Raw genomic sequence first — 19,597 nt, 5'->3', positions numbered from 1 at the left:
TAAACAAAAGGGCACCTGGGTGGCTCAAGTCAGTTAAGCATCCAACTCTTGATACTGGCTCAGGTCATGATCTCACAGTGGTGGGATTGAGCCCCACGTCTGGCTCTGCACTGAGCAGGGAGCCTGCTCAGGATTCTCTCTCTCCCTCTGCCCTTCCCCTGCTTGTGCTCTCTCTCAAAATAAATAAAAATAAACTTAAAAAAAAAAAAAACAAATGCCTACTCTTTTCCTCTCATTAGCACTGGATAACATTCTTTCCAAAAGGGGTGCTTCCTAACCTTAGAGAACTAGCAGGCCTTAGTAACTGCAGGGAGGCACAGAAAGAGGAGAAAATTAAAGAGAAAATGGGATGCAGTGGATCCCTTGTTAACATAGCAAAGAACTGAAACTTAGAATTCTAAGAATCTCAGATTTCCAGTAAGATATCCTCATAAAATAATAATCCTTTCTATATATACCGGCCAAACTATGTACACCAATAAACTTGTTACAAATATTCAGCTCTCCATACCTTATGAAGTGTTTTTACTTACTCTCCTTTGATCTTACATCATCACAGAATATAGCACTTCAAAATTCATACTCTAAATGGATTTAGTAGACTTTTTTTTTTTTTTTAAGGAGAATGCAATCTTTTTAGAGATTATCTCTATTAAAGAAAATGTCTTTTGGCCAAAAAGAATTGCAGCAAAGGGCCAATAGTACAAAGCAATGAAATACAAGGCTCTGAATTCTTTCAATTAGGGATCTCAAAACTCTACTGCTTATATAACTGGTGCCTACAATGCCACACCAAGTCATTACAGTAATATGAGTGCCACCCACCACACCATAATTAACAGGAAGAGAAAGGGAGAATGTGATGCAAAATCACAACTCATCCATGTAACTATCACAGGAGAGGCCACACAGAGCAGTGATTAAAACTCAGACTCTAAAACAGATTATCTGGATTCAGATTCTGGCCCCACCACTCTGGGCAATTTACTTAACTTTACCTGCCTCAGTTTCCCCATCTATAAAATGGAAGACAGGGTAGAATAATAACATCTACCTAAAAGGTTGTTAGAAGGATTAAATGAGTTAATTGTGAAGTGCTAGCAGACAGTAAATATTTGGTGAAAAAAAAAATAGCAAAAACCTTGAAGTTAAAGTTCAAACACTTCAAATATAAACGATGAAACAATTCTAGAGATGCAGAAAAGCCAAATCAAGTAATTCAGAAAATTGCATACTCAATTTTCTACCTTCTTAAGAAAGTGTGTTCAATTATCTCTTAACATAGCAGGAGCTCAAACTGCTAAAGTTCAAGTCACTTTCAGTGACTTATAGAAGAGTTTGGCTATATGTAAAGTATCATTACGCCTATACATACTGAACAAGAAAATGTTCTGTTTTTTAAAAAATTTTTAAATGTTTTATTTATTTTTGAGAGAGAGAGAGACAGACAGACAGAGTGCAAGCTGGTGAGGGGCAGAGAGAGAAGGAGACACAGAGTCTGAAGCAGGCTCCAGGCTCTGAGCTGTCAGCAGAGCCCAACACGGGGCTGGAACTCACAAACTGAGAGATGGTGACCTAAGCCGAAGTCAGACGCTTAACCGGCTGGCTGAGCCACCCAGGCACCCCTGTTCTGTTTTTGAAACAAGGAAGAATTCAACAAATACAGGAATGGACAGGATACCTCAGTTGCTCTGTAGCCTACCAAAGAAAAACAAAAGGGCTGATCCTTTGTGGCACACCTGTTCAAAGTTTAAATGAAAGAAGTAAGCACCCATGTAAAATTAAGGCTAAAACCAATTTCCTAAGGAATGGAGTATTCCAGGTTGAGGCAGGGTAAGTACAAGTTGAAACGCAGACATCTCGTTCTGCACGAAGCACTCAAAGACCAACCAGGTCAGATCAAAACGATAGGGCACTCACTTCAAGAAATTCCCACTGGCCAAATCTGGAACAATGTGAGCATCAAAAAGAATAATGACACTTAAAGCAAGCAGAAGGAAAAACAAAAAGCAAAAAACTAGAGCAGAAATCAATAAAACTAAGAACAAAGAAAACAAATCAACAAAAACAAAAACTGGGTTTTTGAAAATATAAAGAAAATCTAGCCAAACTAAGCAAGAAAAAAGAGAGAGAAAGAAGACAAAAATTAGTAATATAAAAAAGGAAAGAGGGGTCATCACTACTGATTTCAAGTACACTAAAAGGATAGTGAAAGAATACTATGAAAAATTCTATACTCACAAATGTGATAACTGAGATGAAATGGACCAATTCTGTGAAAGATACAACCCACCAAAATTCACACAGAAACACATAATCTGAATAGGCGTACATTAATTAAAGAAACTGAATCAATATTAATTAACCTTCCCAAACTGTCAGCACCAAGTCTAATTGGTTTCACTGATGAATTCTACCAAACATTGGGGGGGGGGGGGGGGGGGGAATGATACAAACTATTAATTCTCTACAATGTCTTCCAGAAAACAGAAGCAAGGAAACATTCCCTACTTCACTGTATGAGGGCAGCATTATCCTAATAATCAGACAAAAACATTACAGGAAAGGAAAACTACAGAGCAATATTCTTTATGAACACAGATATAAAAATCCTCAATAAAATATTAGCAATGGAATCCAACAATATATAAAAAAAATTCTACACCACAACCAAGAAGTATTTATTTCAGGTATGTAAGGCTGATTCTAAAATCTATTAATGTAACCTACCACATTAACAGGCTAAAGAAAAAAAATGATATGGTCTTATCACTGGAAAAGAAAAAGCATTTGACAAAATCTAACACATATTCATGATAAAAACTCTCAGCAAACTAGGAATAGAGAGAATTTTCCTCAATTTGATAAAGAAATCTAACAAAACAAAACTCTGTAATTAATATCATACTTAATGGTGAGAAACCGGATACTTTCCCTCTAAGTTCAGGAACAAGACAAGAATGTCCCCTCTCACCACTCCTATTCAGTATCATACCAGAAATTCTAGCTATTGCAGCAAGACAACAAAAGAAAATAAAAGGTATGGGGTGCCTGGGTGGCTCAGTCGGTTAAGTGTCTGACTTAGGCTCAGGTCATGATCTCATGGTCTGTGGGTTCCAGCCACAGCTCAAGCTGTCTGTGCTGAAAGTTCAGGGCCTGGAGTTTGCTCCGAATTCTGTGTCTCCCTTTCTCTCTGCCTATCCCCAGCTTGTGCTCTCAATACTAAACAAACTTTTAAAAAATTATTAAAAATTAAAGAAAAGAAAAGATATATAGATTGTGAAAGAAAAAATAAAACTGTTTTTGTAAGTACATGTGATTATATATGTAGTAATTCCTAAAGAACACACAAAAAGCTCCTGGTTGATAAAGTTGTTTCCTTTTGGGTATGGGTTAATAATTCTGATACTGCTCTGCATACATACATACTGGAATTAAACAATTAAGTAAATGAATCCTATATGGTAGGAGGCAGGTTTCTCAGTATGGAAGGAAATTTACTGTCACTAAGGGGAGAATGCCAAAAAGATCCATGTGGTAATGGATTAGAGTTGAAGACAGTAAGACTCATGTTTAGCTTAATATAGACACAGATGGTTACATAAAATATTTATAGATATGTGTATAGACACATATTTATATACGTGTATGTTAATATACATACACATTCATTTCTTTGCTGAATGCTGAGAGCACCTAAAAGAAATTAGATCCTAGTAGCGATAAGCACACCTAGCACCCAGATCTTGGTTTCTAATTTTCCAACAACATTCTCTAATGAAAAGAAATAGAGCTCCTTGGAGAAGTGGTTGATTCTAGGATTAGAGCAGAAAATATGTAAGATGGGCTGGAACCACCTTGTACTGACAGAAACTAAAGAAGGCCTCAAAAAACAAACAACTACAACAAAAAACAACCCACTCTGATGGAGGTATGTTAAAGTCACACAGGAGCCAACTGGAAGACCAACTGGAAGGCCAAAGCTGGAACAATTTGAGCAAGAAAATAATGTAGTATTATTGGGTTACAACCTAAAGTATGAAATAAATAATCATGAATCTATATTGATACAAAGTCCTGAATTAGTAAACGGGGAAAAGAGTCAAATCTCTCATGTGAAAGGATTTCAACTAATTTATGTATTCCACTCTTAAGGAGGCAAAACATACCTCTTCACTCTTTAAGTATAGCTGCACATAGTGACTTCTTCCAAATAGTACAATGGGGGGGGGGGGGGGGCGGGGGTGAGTGGAGTCACTTTATACCAGAGAAATCTTACAAACATTATCTCAGCCAGGTGCTAAAGGCCAACATCAACAGTTACAAATTATGTTAATAGTATGTACCCTTGATATGATGTAATGAAAATGGCACTTTACCCCTATGATCTGCTTCCCCTAAACCCACAATCCCAGTCTAAAAATGAGAAAAACATCAGACAAATTCCAACAGAGGGGAATCTACAAAACACCTGACCAGTGCTCCTCAAAACTGTCAAGGCCTTCAAAAACGTTGAAGGAATGTCTGAGTACCCAATGGCAAGAAGATTCTAAGGGGACATGACAAATAAATGGAATGTGGTATCCTAGATGGGATACCTGGAACAGAAAAAGGACATTAGGTAAAAACTAAGGAAAGCTGAATAAACTATGGACTTCAGTTAGTAATAATATATTGACATTAGTTTACTAATTATCATAAATGTACCATATTAATGTAGGAGGATGTTGTTAATAGGAGAAATTGGGTGAGGGTATATGGGAAATCTCTGTAATATGTTCTAATTTTTTCTGTAAATCTAAAATTTCTAAAAAAATAAACTTTCTAAAAAAAAGAATAGTGACTGAAATGATTATAAAATACTAACCCCCACCCCCACAAATTTCTGTAATACTGAACGAGAGAAAGAAAGAGGTAAATAAAGTTGTTTGCCACCATCGGAGATAACTAGTAACTAATTTTCAGAGTAGAAATCAAGTTCAGAATTCAGAATTCAAGGAGTTTTCAGAGTTAAAAGATTGATATATCAAAGGAAAATAAACATTTACCTCATCTTTTTAGGAAAAAACTGTGGTTCAATCCTAGTTGACAAGGGAAAAGTCTTTTTAATGGAGGACAGCTGGCTAACAGATCCAGAATAGAAACATTTTGTGAGCCCAAATCAAATAACTGATTTAAAAATTTTTAATGTTTATTTATTTTAGAGAGAGAAACAGAGAGCACAAGTGGGGGCAGAGAGGGAGACACAGAATCCGAAGCAGGCTCCAGGCTCCAAGCTGTCAGCACAAAGCCCCGACACAGTGCTCAAAGTCACAAACCTCGAGATCATGACCTGAGCCAAAGTCAGACAACCTACTGAGCCACCCAGGTGCCCCTGAAATAACTGATTTAGACAACGAAAGGCTTTAAAAACATCAAGCAAAAAGCTTCTGGGAGACAGAATTTTCTCAGTGAACCAAACTACTGCCTCACTGATCAGCTGCTAATTGCAAAGAGGGGGAAAAAAACATCTTTATAATGGATAGATATATAAAATACCACTTTAACCAAATGATCACACTTTAGGCATACAAAACTCGGTGTTATATGCCTTATATTATGAATGAATACAATGTACACAAGAGCATCTAAGCCAAAAAATCTAAATATAATCCAGCATTTAGACCCAACCTTCTATTTTTAGGAAGCACAGTGGCTGCAGATACAAATTAAATACCACAAGGAAACAATCAGACAAATTCAGAATGTGAAACATTCTGTAAGACAACTGGCCTGATCTCTTCCAGAAGCCAGGACCATGGGGAGAGCAAGTGGAGGTAGGACAAATGTAGTACAGTAATCTTCCCTTATCTGAGGATTTGCTTTCCATGATTTCAACCACTGGTCCAAAAGCAGATGATGCTCCTTCTGACTCACTGTCAGAAGATCAATAGTAGCCTAACACTACATCACAGTGCCTACATCATTCACCTCATGATGAAGTGAATGAATCACACAAGCATTGTATCATCATCACAAGACGGGTGTACAGTACAATAAGATATATAGGGAGGGACAATTTTCACATAGCCTTTATTATAATACATAGTTATGAACTATTTTATTATTATTGTTATTAATCTCTTGCTGGGCCTAATTTACAAATTAAGCTTTATTACAGATATATATGTATAGGAAAAAGTAGGGTTCGGTACTACCTGCAGTTTCAGGCATCCATTGGGGGTCTTGGAATGTATACTCCACAGAGCAGGGTGGGGGGTGGGAAGGGCACGGATTAAAAGTGTCTAAGGCAACAACAAATGTAACACATGAACTTTGATTGAATCCTGGTTTGAGAACCCTACCTACAAAATGGACAACAGAAGAAACTTGGATACAGAATAAAAATTAAGGTGTTTGGTGTTTTGGGGGTTGTTTTTTGTTTTTGTTTTTGAGAGAGCAAGGAGGGGCAGAGGGAGAGTGAGAGAGAGAATCTTAAGGAGGCTCCATGCCCAGGGAAGAACTGCAGGATGCAGGGTTCCATCTCACCACTGTGAAAACATGACCTGAGCCGAAATCAAAAGTCAGACACTCAACCAACGGAGCCACACAGGCGCCCTAAGTATGGAATTTTCAGAGTGACAAATATGTTCTAAAATTAGGCTGTGGTGATGGCAGCATTATTCCATGAATAACAAGAAGAATTTTTTTTAACTAGTATATTTGAAATAGGTGAATTGTAATGGCGTATAAATTAAATCTCAATGAAGTTGTTAAAAAATTCTTAGCCCCTTATTACTTGTGATATTACTCTGTGATATTTTCTATTCTGTTTCATTTAAAACCACGACATTAGTTGTGACCTCCTAAATTCATTCTCCACTAATGGGTCATGACTGGCAACTTGAAATACACTGCCATGGAGTCCTCTAACAGTAGAACTGATGCCCACATCTCCTATTATCAGGACCAATCTCATTCATGCTTCATGTCCCAGAAAAAGTCCAACTCTTCCTGGTCATCTTCTCTGAGTTCTTAACTGCCACATCCTCCATGTACATGTACAATGGAGGTGGTGTACATCCTCCATTTTACCAAATCCGTCATCTCTCCTCAGCCCTTCAATGGGCTGAAATTCCTAGTTTGTGACAAACTTAGCTGATTATACGTTTACCATTCCTTATTATCATCTACCCTCCTTCCAATTCTTCTCCACTGATTAAGGATGTTGGCAACTCGTTCACAGTATCCTTACTGCCGTCACCACCTACTGACCACCATTCATGCAGACTGACTAACCCCTTTAATACCTCAGCCTCTTTAATTCATTGGCGTCCTCATTTCCACAGACTTTTCATTCAATCCCACTTTAGCAGTCCATTTTCCAAAGCATCCTGGGTATTATCATTGCCAGAAACGATTATACCTGTTAAATCTCTATTTCAAGCATCCCACTCTGACCAACACACTCAATCCTTCTAGTTCATTACTTTATCCAATCCCACCCACCCTCAACAATTCTAATTGAAATTTCCAATACATTAATGCTACCACTTCCTATACATTCTGATTTCACCTCCTTTTCTTGTCCAGTTACAAGTTCACGATTCATCACCACTCCTGTAAGCACTCCCTTTAAAAAGCCCTTATTTTCCTTGTCCCTTCCTTTTTCCTTATTTTATAGTGACCTAGTTTTATGTGTCACTTTGGTTGTGCGGCAGTCCTGTTATTCAATCAAACACAAATCTAAGTGTTGCTATGACGATATTTTGCAGATGTTGCTAACATCCACAGTCAGTTGACTGTAGGTAAAGGAGATTATCCTCAATAATGTGGGTGAGCCTCATCCAATCCGATGAAATGTCTTAAGGGACAAACTGAGGTTTTCCTGAGAAAGAGGAAATTCTCCTTCAGGTAGCATCAACTCTTGCCCAAGAGTTTCCTGCCAGCCTGCCCTACAGATTTCCAACCTGCCAGCCTCCAACTGTGTAAGCAAATTCCTTGAAATTTCTTTATATATAAATATCTGCTACTGATGCTCTCTCTTTAGAAATCTGATACACCTAGCAAAACCTCACCCCAGAAGTTGATCTGCCTATCCGTGTATCTAACCAGTTAAATAATGCCAGCGGGGGGAGGGGGGGGGATCACAAAACCAGGCTGACTAATATCACTTTAAATTCAAGATTTCAAACCTTGAAAGAATAATTAATCAATACTTCCTGGCAAACTGCTTAAAACTTCCCAAACTCCCTTCCCCCTCTTGCCTATACCAAACTCATACTTCACTGAGAAAACTGAAACCAGGACAGAAGATAAAGGCTGAACACAAGAAGGATAAGCTTTCATCTTCTAACCACCAAACTTCCTTACAAGGGCACACAATTTTTCTGCATTTCCTCCTCTTTGATGGAAGACCTCTGTCTAACAAAGACCAATCTCTCTACTCATGCTCTCCATTCCTTTTCCTGTATATTCTCTTTTTCATTCACTAGACCCTATATTTTACTTTATCTACCCATTCACTCTTCTGTTTCAATTCATGGCTAATCTTTAAGAAGTTTTCTACATATTCTATACCTGCATTTGCTCATTTCTCATTTACTCTTAAACTTTTCATTCAATGTATTTTGACTGATTTCAATTTGGTTTCTTTCTCTTCACTTCAATAAAACTCATCAACGTCACCAGCAATTTCCCACATAATCTTTCTGTGCCTGCTTCCTCATCTATAAAATGGGAAAAACACTGAACAGAGTCTACCTCATAGGGCTGTTGTGTGATGTTTAAACACTTTAACATAGGTAAAGCACTAGAACAGTGCTTGGTATATGATAAGTATTGAATAAGTATTAGCTATTATTAGAACATTCTGGATTCTTCTTTTCCCTCGGTTTTGATTATTTCTTTCTATCTGCTTATTCAACAGTGTGTGAGTCCTGGAGGAGTAAATCACCTCAGATTTTTGTGGGGCAGGGAGAGGTGGAAAGATACAAACCCAACTATGAAATCTCCATTAAACAATTAAATTGAACTGAATTTCAGCCAAATATCTTCAACCACGACATAATTTCACAAGGATGAGATATCTCAAGCCCAACAGTCAAATCAAACCCACTCCTTCCACTCATTCCTCCACCTCCATGCTTTCCAGTCTTGCAGATTTTTGCCAGCATCATTTTTCTAAGTCTAAGTCCTTCCTCTCCACATTCATTTGCTGCTCACTTCTATATAGCTTGACTCTCCACTTTGATTATATGTTTCCAGACAGCAGACTAAGTTATACTTCCAGAAACTGCCTCTGGGTGCTATGTACATAGAAAACTATCTATAAGTATTACCAAATAAGAGACAAAAAAGTTATTTACTAATTCTGCATTCACTGTCAAATGATGACTAGCTTGTCTACTTGACGTTTTGGAAACCAGGATTCAAGTCTATTTAATGTTAATGTTAAAAAACTACACATTGCCCTAATTACTCTGATAATCCCTCCTGAATTGCACTATTCACATCCTTTAAATACTCAACAAGTATACAGATATTTTGATCTTTGTTTTATATACTGTGGAAGAAAACTATGTTTAAAAATCACTAAAAGCTGGGAGAGGGGAGGTAAACCTGGAGAAAGTGAAAAAGGATACATGGTTTATACCTGATAATAAAAATTTCAACTACAGAATTTCTACAAATTACAAGTTTTAAAAGGGAGTTTAACATACAAATTATTATTAAATATACAAATTATTAATTAATGAGCAAAATAAACAGCTTTCTTATATATACAATCAGGTAGAAGATAAAATGAAAGATGCCATTTCTAACAGAGAAAAGAAAGAAAAAAAATTAATAGCAAAAAACCTAAAAATGCTATTAGGAACCCAAAAAGGGACTTGAAGAAATGAAAAGATTAAGGTTTTCCATATTCTTGGATAGAGAGACACGACACTTTCATAAAGCTGCCAATAAATATGAAGAAAACCCTAAACACAAAGTCAATCTATGTGATAGAAGTTAAGGTGGGAGGGGTGGTGCACAAGAAGAGATATTAACTTGAAAAGAGCATAAGAAAACTTTCTGGGTAATGGTAATGTTCCAGATCTCGATCTGGGTGTTGCACAGAATATATACATAGGCAAAATTCACTGGGCTATACATTTAAGGACTGTGCATCTTACTACAAATTTTACCTTCATAAAATAAAAAAATCAAGTCATCCCAACAGAAACGGTAACTAAACTAAATGGACTGATTGCAAAATTTCATATAAACAAGATGGAAGTCAGAAAAGATTCTAAAGAAGAAAGGGAATTAGCCCTAACAGAAAACACAGTATAAAATACAATAATTAAAACAGGATGGTTTGGTTCCCAAATGGGCAGATAGGTCAGTGGACCAGAAATGGTCCCAAATACACATGGAAATCCAGTAAATTAGAAAGGTGGCATTTCACATCTGTAAGACAAAAACTGTTATTCAATAAATCATGTTGGGACAACTGGATGGTTATGTGGTAACAGAAATAAGGTTGGACCTATATATCAGACCTTACTCCAGAATAAATTCCAAATAAGTAAAAGAATTAAAAGTACAAAAAGAGAGTGAGAAAAGAACAAAGAAACCATAAAAGTTCTAGAAAAATAACATTTGAGAATTCTTGCATAGTCTTTAGCTTAGCAAAAGACTTTCTAACCATACCATGCAATTTAGAAGTCAGTAGAGATTGGTAAGCATTTTAACTATTGGGGAAAAAAATTCAGAATGATAAAATCACCATAAAGAAACCAAAAAGTGAAGAGCAAATTAGGAAAAATATTTCCAAAAATTAGCATAGAGCTATTTTCCCTAATATAAAAATAAATTCTACAAATCTAAAAAGATGAGTAACAAAGTGATATAAAAATAGGCAAGGATGTGGACAGTTCACAATAAAAAAAACTATAAATAGCCCTTAGAAGTAAAAATATGTTTAATGTCTCTCATAATGGCAGGGCTGGTGAAACGCAAGTTGGAACAACTTCTACAAATGTTATTTTGGCAATGTCTGTCAAATTTAGAAAGGCACATACATTCTGATCTAGCAATTCCACTTCTGGATATGTATCCTACACATTTCTATGCAAGTGTTAAATGATGTATATTTAAGGTAATCCACTTGACCATGGCTTTTGACAGCAAAAGAACAACCTAAAACCACCTAGATGTACATCAAAAAAGGGGCTAGTTAAATCAATGTTACACCTGTAAAATGGTGTTATGATCTGAATTTGTGTCCCCTTTGGAACTTTGGGAGGTAATTAGTACTGTAAGAGCTTGTGAAGATAGGACCTCAATGATGGGATCACTATCCTAATAACAGGAAGAGAAAGCAGACACTCCCTCTCTCCAAGTGAGGACACAATGAGGTGACATCTGCAAGCCAGGAAGAGTCCTCACCAGGAACCAAATCTCTGAACACCTTGATCTTGCACTTCCCAGCCTCTGGAACTAGAATGCCTATTGTTTAAGCCACCCAGTCTATGATATTTTGTTATAGCTGTCCCAGCTAAGACAAATGACACACTGTGAAGGTGTTTAAAAAATAAACTTGGTATTTACATAGGAAATCATCTCTAAACTATATTGTTAAGTTAAAAATAAAAGATAAAGGATACTGTGCAAAGTATGCAACAACTCAATGAATAAGGAGGTGAAGTCAGAGGACATACATTACATATGTAAGACACACAATTCCTCATTGGCAATTCTGAAATCTGTCAAGCTCAGAAAAATAAGTTTTTTATAAGCTTAGTACAAACCTACTTGGTGTCAAAATCTGACAAAAATTTCCATAAGACTTTATAATCTTTATTTATCTTTAGTGTACTATTTACGCTTTTGAACAGAAATATTTACATTTAATTACAGGATGCTACACACTTCCCCCCCTCCACTAGGGATTTTGAATGAAATGGTCGATGCACTATATTACCTTTCTGCAGCAACCTCTCCCCCCCCCAAAAAAAAACCCAAAAAACAACTAATTCTGAAATGCATCTGGATCCAGGGTTTTGGACAAGTAATTGTGTACTTACTTGCACATACATTAACTTCTTTACAGGGATTCACAGGAAACTTAACACTGTTTCCATGAGGAGGAAGAGAATGGGAAGGGTATTTTTTACTATATCTTTCTCAATCTTTGGAATTCTGAATCAAAATGAATAAGTTACTTAGTCAAAATATAAATAAAATTACTAAAACTTTTTTAATTCTCAGCCAGATGCTTTGGTTTTTGTTTTGACTAAAAAGTAACTCTTTCTTAAGTCACAGAGAAATCTATACAGTGATGGCTTTCCTTTATTTCATTTTTGGTTGACCCTTATGGCAGCTGCGATTCACTCTGTAAAGAGCAAGTCAGAGAAGGGTGAGTATCCATTCCCATTAACAGCTTTTAGAAAACAGCAAGTTCCTGATGTGTTAATGTCTCATGCCAAGCAAAGGCGGTGTGCTTGGCTCTTTTCTTTCCTAGTGACCCTGAAAATATGTTGGGGCTTGAGCCCCTCAGCAACAGGAAGCAGTGAAACCCATACTTCTCTGAGAAAAATTTAAGAAAAATGCTCCTAGCGTAAATCTAGCTTTAAGTCTTCAGAGCTTCAATACTGCAGAGTTTGAGGATTCTGGTTAATATGTGAATAGCATCTTTTCTATCTGCTTTTCATATACTTCTTTTAATATCCTATTGTGCTCCAAAATGCATTTGAGATGACTATAAAGTTTGTCTTTTCTCATGATTTACATTTTGATTTATCTGTACCATGTCACAACTTTAACCAGAAATTAGGAAAGAAGACATCTTGCTTTTTGCGGTTTATCTAGTGAGTATATTTTACTTTATTTTTTAATAAAGTTTATTTATTTTGAGAGAGAGAGAGAAAGAAAGCATGTGGGGGAGGGACAGGGGGGAGGAGAGAATCCCAAGCAGGCACCACAAAACTGTGAGATCATGACCTGTGCCAAAATCAAGAGTCAGACACAACCTACTGAGTCACCCAGGTGCCCCTAGTAAGTATATTTTAAAAGGCAAGGTAAGAGATGTATGGTTTGGAAGTCGCCAAATGCTCCACCATCCAGCACTCAGGCCTCAAGATGAAAGAAATTCCCAATGAAATGCCTAACAATATCTGGTTCCTTGAATCAGGACATAAATGTACTTATGTTTGTCCTTATTTCCCATCAAGTTATACTCACTGAAAGGAAAGACTAACTTCTACTCCCTGTTGCCCCCACATCACCTAATTCCTGGATTGGTGTAGATGGCTTCTCAATGAATACTGCCTATGTAAAACTAACATCATTTCATAGTTGCTGTCTTCAAGAAGGAGCAAGAAATTTGATGTACCAATATAACCACAGAAACACTACACAGAAAACAGAAAAACACAGGAAAAATATTTCCAGATGCCAGTTATAAATAATTTACCTCGTTTTTCTAGAGACCTCTACAAAATGCTTAATGAACTGCTGTGGTTACCCGGTCTCTGACAAATCTGCAATCTTCACAGAGTCAAAATTAAGATTAAAGATATAACAGTATTCCATTTGCTTCAAATACGGGTAACATGATACAGCTATTCCCCATTCCTGGATTGCCATTCTTTTAGAAATCTGTCAAAATCAACCTAGGAAAGCTTGGACCATTCTCTGCAGTGGTAAAGGTAAACACGGCAAAATAACTTTGTATCAGAGAATATGGCAAATAATTTTCTTTTAATATTTGTTTCTGGAACGTTTCTAAATTTTAAAGCAGAGAGGATTAGTGGTACAAATGTTAAATCATTTCAGTCAATTCAGATTAGATACTAAGACAATCCAATTTTAAACAAACCCCAAAGATGCAGCGGAAAACAACTGGCATTTTGGAGAATTCAAATGTTTACTGTACATGAAATTAGTTTTTAATTTACTTGGCATTTTGCATTTGTTCCAAGTTAAAAATCTTAAGTGTTAATGATAGCTAAAATTTCCTGAATACTTTTATCTAGTATTCCAGGTACTATATTAGTGTCAAGCACTTCACATACAGTACCTTAAATTTTATAGCCCTATGAGATTATGTGCTATTATTACTCTCATTTGACAAATAATAAAACAAGCCCAAAGATGTTATATACCCTGAACTAACCTGGCCATATAATTAGATTTGGAGCATGAATGTGAACTCAGAGATGACCCTAAAGCCCATGTTAACAACCACTATTAAGTTTGGGCTCCTTAACTTTCTAAAGAATTGGCAGATTTTAACCAAACCTGATGTATCAGGAGACAGGGTACCAGGAGACAGACATGTATTAACACCACATTAGCTATATTTATGATATAATCCACCACCCTGAAAAAGAATGGCGGCTAGTAAGTTTTCTTACATATTCGCATATAATTTAAAAAACAGATTTCAATGAAATTTAGCCGGTCCAGATATTCGGGGCAGGCTTTTGTTTGGGGAAAGCTCTCATAAATCTTTTAAAAGAACATAAATTCACGGTTTAGATATGCCGTTAGTCCCATGTCTGATCATAAGCTTCTTAAGGCTAATAAACTCTTCATTTTCACATCTTCCACTAACCCTCTGAGAGTAATGAAAGTCTCATTGGTAAGCATGGTGCTGTAAAATAAATAAAATCTATCATTCAAAAACTCTTAGGTTACTGTGAAGCTTTTTTCTAGAAGAATGGATATTACAGAAAATATTTGACTTAACAATTTTCTCTGCTTCTGAAAATTACAAAAGTCTAAGTTTCACTGCTGTTCTTGACACAGGATTCTGATTATCACCCAAGGACTCTTTTTGTCCTAGTATGTTTTCTGAAGAAAAACCTATCTGGTAACATTTCTATCAAAAAAGAGTTCCAACAGCTTCAGTTGATAGTTCTAAATCCAAAGAGGCTAAGCAACTTTTCTATGGCTCTAGAACTCAATGACAAAGTCCAGAAGACAGAACTGAGAAGTGAACCCAAGTTTGATTCCTGGACAGGTCTAGTTTCACCTACTGCCCTGAATGATAGGACAGCTCTTATTTCAATACTCCTGTCATCTTTTAGGTAGTAAAGTCTGTTGACTCAGAACTCATTTCTGAAATCAGAGTTCAAGTTAATCTGCATAAGAGTAAGACAAATTTTCTAAATGTTCATGTAAGAGCTTATGACTAAGACAACAAGCATCACAGCTCACTGAAATAGGCAAATGATTCATACCTAGAGTTATGTGGCTATAATGACTTCCTTGCACTACATGAATCAGAAAGGCTACTACCTATACCATTGACTTGACCAGAGACCTCTAGAGAGCTGGCACTTTCATGTCAGACATTATTTGACACTTCTATATTTGCAACACAGCATCTAAACTACCTGGTCGATTCAAATGTGTCCAAATTCACTTCACAGACAAATCAGACTAACATGAACCAGACTTCCCATCCAAGTACTAACCAGGTCCGACCCTGCTTAGCTTCCGAGATCAGACGAGATCGGGCGCGTTCAGGGTGGTATGGCCGTAGACAACTTGAACCAGACTTCTATTCAACAACTTCTTCAACTGCCACTAGGATAATCACTTAAATAATTTCAAGTTGTTTCACTTGAGAATCTTCACAAGGTCATTTCCATAATATTAGGCATTGAGTTAATATTCTAACATCATTAATTTGGGTGGAATTTATTCTTTAATTGCCTTCCCAAGTGGCCTTTCTCCCAGGATCTAAAGGAATTTAAAGGGTGTAGTTTCCACCTGTTCTGGGACACTTAAGGAGAACCCATTTCAGTGCTATCTCTTCCTTTTAACATAATTTAGAGTAGAATGAGGAATGACTACTAATGGGTACAGGGTTTATTCTTGGGGTGATGAAAATGTTCTGGAATTAGATAGTGACCAATGCAAAACTTTGTGAATACACTAAAAACCACTGATGCACACTCTAAACGGTAAGTCCTATGGTATGTGAATTGTATCTCAATAAAGCTGTGATTTTAAAAAACAAAAGAATTCCATAAACAAAACAAAATAAACTGGTTTCACATGTAACCTGACAGTGAGCTACTGCCAAAGGATTGTATCAGTAAACCTTACTGAAATCTGACATACTAGGCAAAGCAATGAAAGTTTGGGATCTCAAGATTTTCATCCCTTGGGGCGCCTGGGTGGCGCAGTCGGTTAAGCGTCCGACTTCAGCCAGGTCACGATCTCGCGGTCCGTGAGTTCAAGCCCCGCGTCAGGCTCTGGGCTGATGGCTCAGAGCCTGGAGCCTGTTTCCGATTCTGTGTCTCCCTCTCTCTCTGCCCCTCCCCCGTTCATGCTCTGTCTCTCTCTGTCCCAAAAATAAAAAAATAAAACGTTGAAAAAAAAAAGATTTTCATCCCTTATCTTAATAAAGTATCATTTCTCTTTTATTTGTACTCTACATCAGATATTAATGGGCTCACCTCAAATTCACTCATATCCAAAACAAATGCTAAAATTTATTAAGCAGTGAGTGGGAAAAACGATGTAACTTGGGATAAATCGGTATTATTTGGAGTTTTAGGCCCATATGCTTCACCAAGATAGAATTTTAAATTAAATATTTCTAAAAATGCTATTACAAGTTAAACATTTCTTGTTTTTAATTTTTTTTTTTAATGTTTATTTATTCTTGACAGAGAGACAGAGCATGAGCGAGGGAGGGGCAGAGCAAGAGGGAGACACCGAATCTGAAGCAGGCTCTGAGATGTCAGCACAGAGCCCGACTCGAACTCACAAACTGTGAGATCACGACCTGGGCTGAAGTCAGATGCTTTAACCAACTGAGCCAACCAGGCGCTCCTAGAAATTAAACATTTCTAATAAAACCTTTAGGTAGCCTATTTCCCATATTCTAGCTTTTCTGCTTAGTCATCAGAAACTTCAAAAGCAATAGTCACCAAAAGACAAATGCAATCATTTTTAGACTCCTATTGAAACATCACTGTCTGTGCATGATACACATACTTAAAAAAAAACATTTTAGACGAGGTTTTATTTTAGGATAGCAAATGATTTAGAAGGGATAGAAAAAAATTGATACTGAAATTGATAAAGACTGGACTTTAAATCTTATTAACTGTAAAGAGCTTTTCATCAATCAGACTTTTATTGAACACTTACTATATTCCAGGCTAGGTGCTGGAGACACAGATGCAAGACAGGCCTGTCCTCAAGGAGGTCCCATTTTGATTTCTTGCTTGCTTTTGTCAGGCACAGCACTAAACATGTTCACTTAGAGCATCTGACCTCCTAGGTTAACCCACAGCAGGAAAATCTGAGATAGACATTACAAATGACTGTAAGACTGTAAGGCTGTTAAGACTAAAAAGTTAGATTTGGAAATAAATAAAGCTGTTGTACATTTAGACCAACTTCCTAACTCTACTTCCTAATACAACACTGCACTCTAAGTTCCAGATTGTACTACTAAAAAAAAATAGTGAAATGACCGAGAGTATAACTAATACCTTTTTTAACACTCATCACTTACATAACTGTATCATTTAAAGGCATATCTATATTTCAAAGCATCCTCTTCCATTAAAAGATATTTCCCTTTACCTTCAAACTCTCCATCTGAGTACAGTACTGAACAGTTGCTGAATGAATGAATGAAATAAACAGATGTTCTAATTGTCAAGAAGGTACTTGCTGGATGCTTGTCTCCAAACACAATGGACTGACAGACCAGAATTCTACCGAAGACTACTGAATTTCAGAGGTAAAAATAGTAACCACTGAACACTGATACCATGTAGTCAACATGTTATTAAGTTCACAGTAAACATCTGATAGGGAACTCTCAGAAATAAAAATCAAAAGCGTTCATCGCCAACACTCTAAACCGGACTTGATCCTACCATCTAAGGATTGGGAACACAAGGGCAAGACAAAGAGAGGAGAGGGTGGGGTGAAAAAGTCAAAAGGTCACCACCGAGTGACCCTCAAGAGAAATGCCCGCTGACCACTGAAGCTCGCTCACAGCGTGATGGACACCTTCCACGCAAGTCGCGGGCCGGGCTCCCCCTCACAGCCCAGCGCTGAAAGCCACCCCAGCCTTTTTCGAAGCTGCTGCCTGTGTTCGCCCAGAGCCTTAGCACAAAGAAACCACCGAGAAACAAACCACGGACCCTGTGGGCGCCAGGAAGGCGTCCGGACCCGGCAACCGGAGGAGCGCTCTCATCTCCCCATCGCCGAGAGAGGCAGCCAGGGCGCGGCGGGCCGCCCAGGCGCCTCCGTCCGGACCTTCCTCGAAGTGTTTCAGAACTTGCCGCCCGCCGCTTCCCCCTCCCCCCCCCCACCTCCCCGCTCCATTTTCCCCTCCCGACGCGGATGCGGGACCCGTGCAGGAGGGCGCGCGAGGACTGACGGGTGGAACTGAAGTGGCGGGCCGGGGGCTGACGGCCTGGGCGCGCCGGGTCTCGCAGCCCCACGCCCCCTGGCCGGCCCCAGCCTCCCCAGCCGCTATTGTTCCCGCGCCGCCCCCGCCCGCCGCGCGCCCCCAGCCGGCGCGCGCTCCCGCCCCCCACTCCCGGGAGGGGGTCAAGGCTGAGGAGAAGGCGGCGGCGGTGGCGGCGACACAATAACATAAACACGGCGGGGCCGCCGGCCGCCCCGGCCCTGCGGCACCCGCCGCACTCACCCCGCAACGCAGCGAACGGCGACAGGAAAGCCCGCCGGCGGGACTGGCGCCGTCCAGGCGCTCGCCACGGCCGTTACCCAGGGCTGCTCGCGGCTCTGCGTTCCCGGCCGCGTCGTCCGGCCTCGGCCGCTCCGCTGAGTAACAGGGACGCGGGCCGTCACCGCGCACGCCCGCCCACGTCATCGCGCAGGGCCCCACCCCCGCGCCTCGCACACGGCTCTTGGGGCGGGGCAGCCTCGGGGCCCGGATTGCGGGGGCGGGGCTCGAAGTCTGGGGCGGGGCTACTATAGGGGCCGGGAGGACTTGCGGAGGTCGCCTGGAGGCGGAGCTGCGGGGAGAGCTTTTGAGGGCCAAGTGTGAGGGGCGTGTCGGGGAATCGGAGGGGGCGGGGCCCTGCTCTTGGCACGTGGCGGCGTGTGGCCGGAACTCTAGGCTGCTGGCCGGGGGCGGTCCACCCGTGGGAGCCAGATCTGCTGGGGCTCGTTGCCTCAGGGTTTGGAAGCCGGGTGTGCTTAGACCAGACCCACGCGGGGAGGAGGCACCCGGATTCTGAGCACATACCCGGGAGACAAAATGTCCATTACATTGACCGACATTACGTTCCATTCTGGGGACATGTGCCCGGGGCCCAGCAACCTACAAGAAGGAATTGTTCTTTTCAGCCTCCTTGGAAAAACCTGCCTCGTGTTTTCCCAAAATCCACCTCGTGCCAGATTCAATGCATTACCTGATTTATCTCTCACCCCAGAAGAGACAAATTGGGAAGCCCTTAAATATCCAACAATGGGTGGAAAGGTGTGTACATTACATGCATCTTATGCAATGGAATATATTTTATCAATTTAAATGCCACGTGTTCAAGAAACTTAAGGATGCAGGAAAATGTTCCAATATATCATTAAGAGAAAGAAGGAGGTCTGCCTATATAATGATCCT

General features: G+C 39.1%; 1 protein-coding gene across 4 annotated transcripts in view; it reads right to left on the bottom strand.

The window, feature by feature from the left end:
• Positions 1-18,800, bottom strand: part of MAPK8 (mitogen-activated protein kinase 8) — a 98,790-nt gene extending 79,990 nt beyond the window's left edge. For 3 of the 4 annotated variants that reach the window (XM_047826410.1, XM_047826409.1, XM_047826412.1), the window contains exon 1: positions 18,662-18,800. The gene's annotated coding sequence lies outside the window, so the exon portion shown is untranslated. Of the gene's footprint in view, positions 1-17,139; positions 17,294-18,661 lie in introns of all 4 variants that reach the window. The other variant, XM_047826411.1, reaches the window with a different exon arrangement.
• Positions 18,801-19,597: the final 797 nt, after the last annotated feature.

Source organism: Prionailurus viverrinus, chromosome D2 (assembly GCF_022837055.1).
Source record: "Prionailurus viverrinus isolate Anna chromosome D2, UM_Priviv_1.0, whole genome shotgun sequence".
Lineage (NCBI taxonomy): Eukaryota > Metazoa > Chordata > Mammalia > Carnivora > Felidae > Prionailurus > Prionailurus viverrinus.
This window is presented reverse-complemented; position numbering and strand designations above follow the sequence as displayed.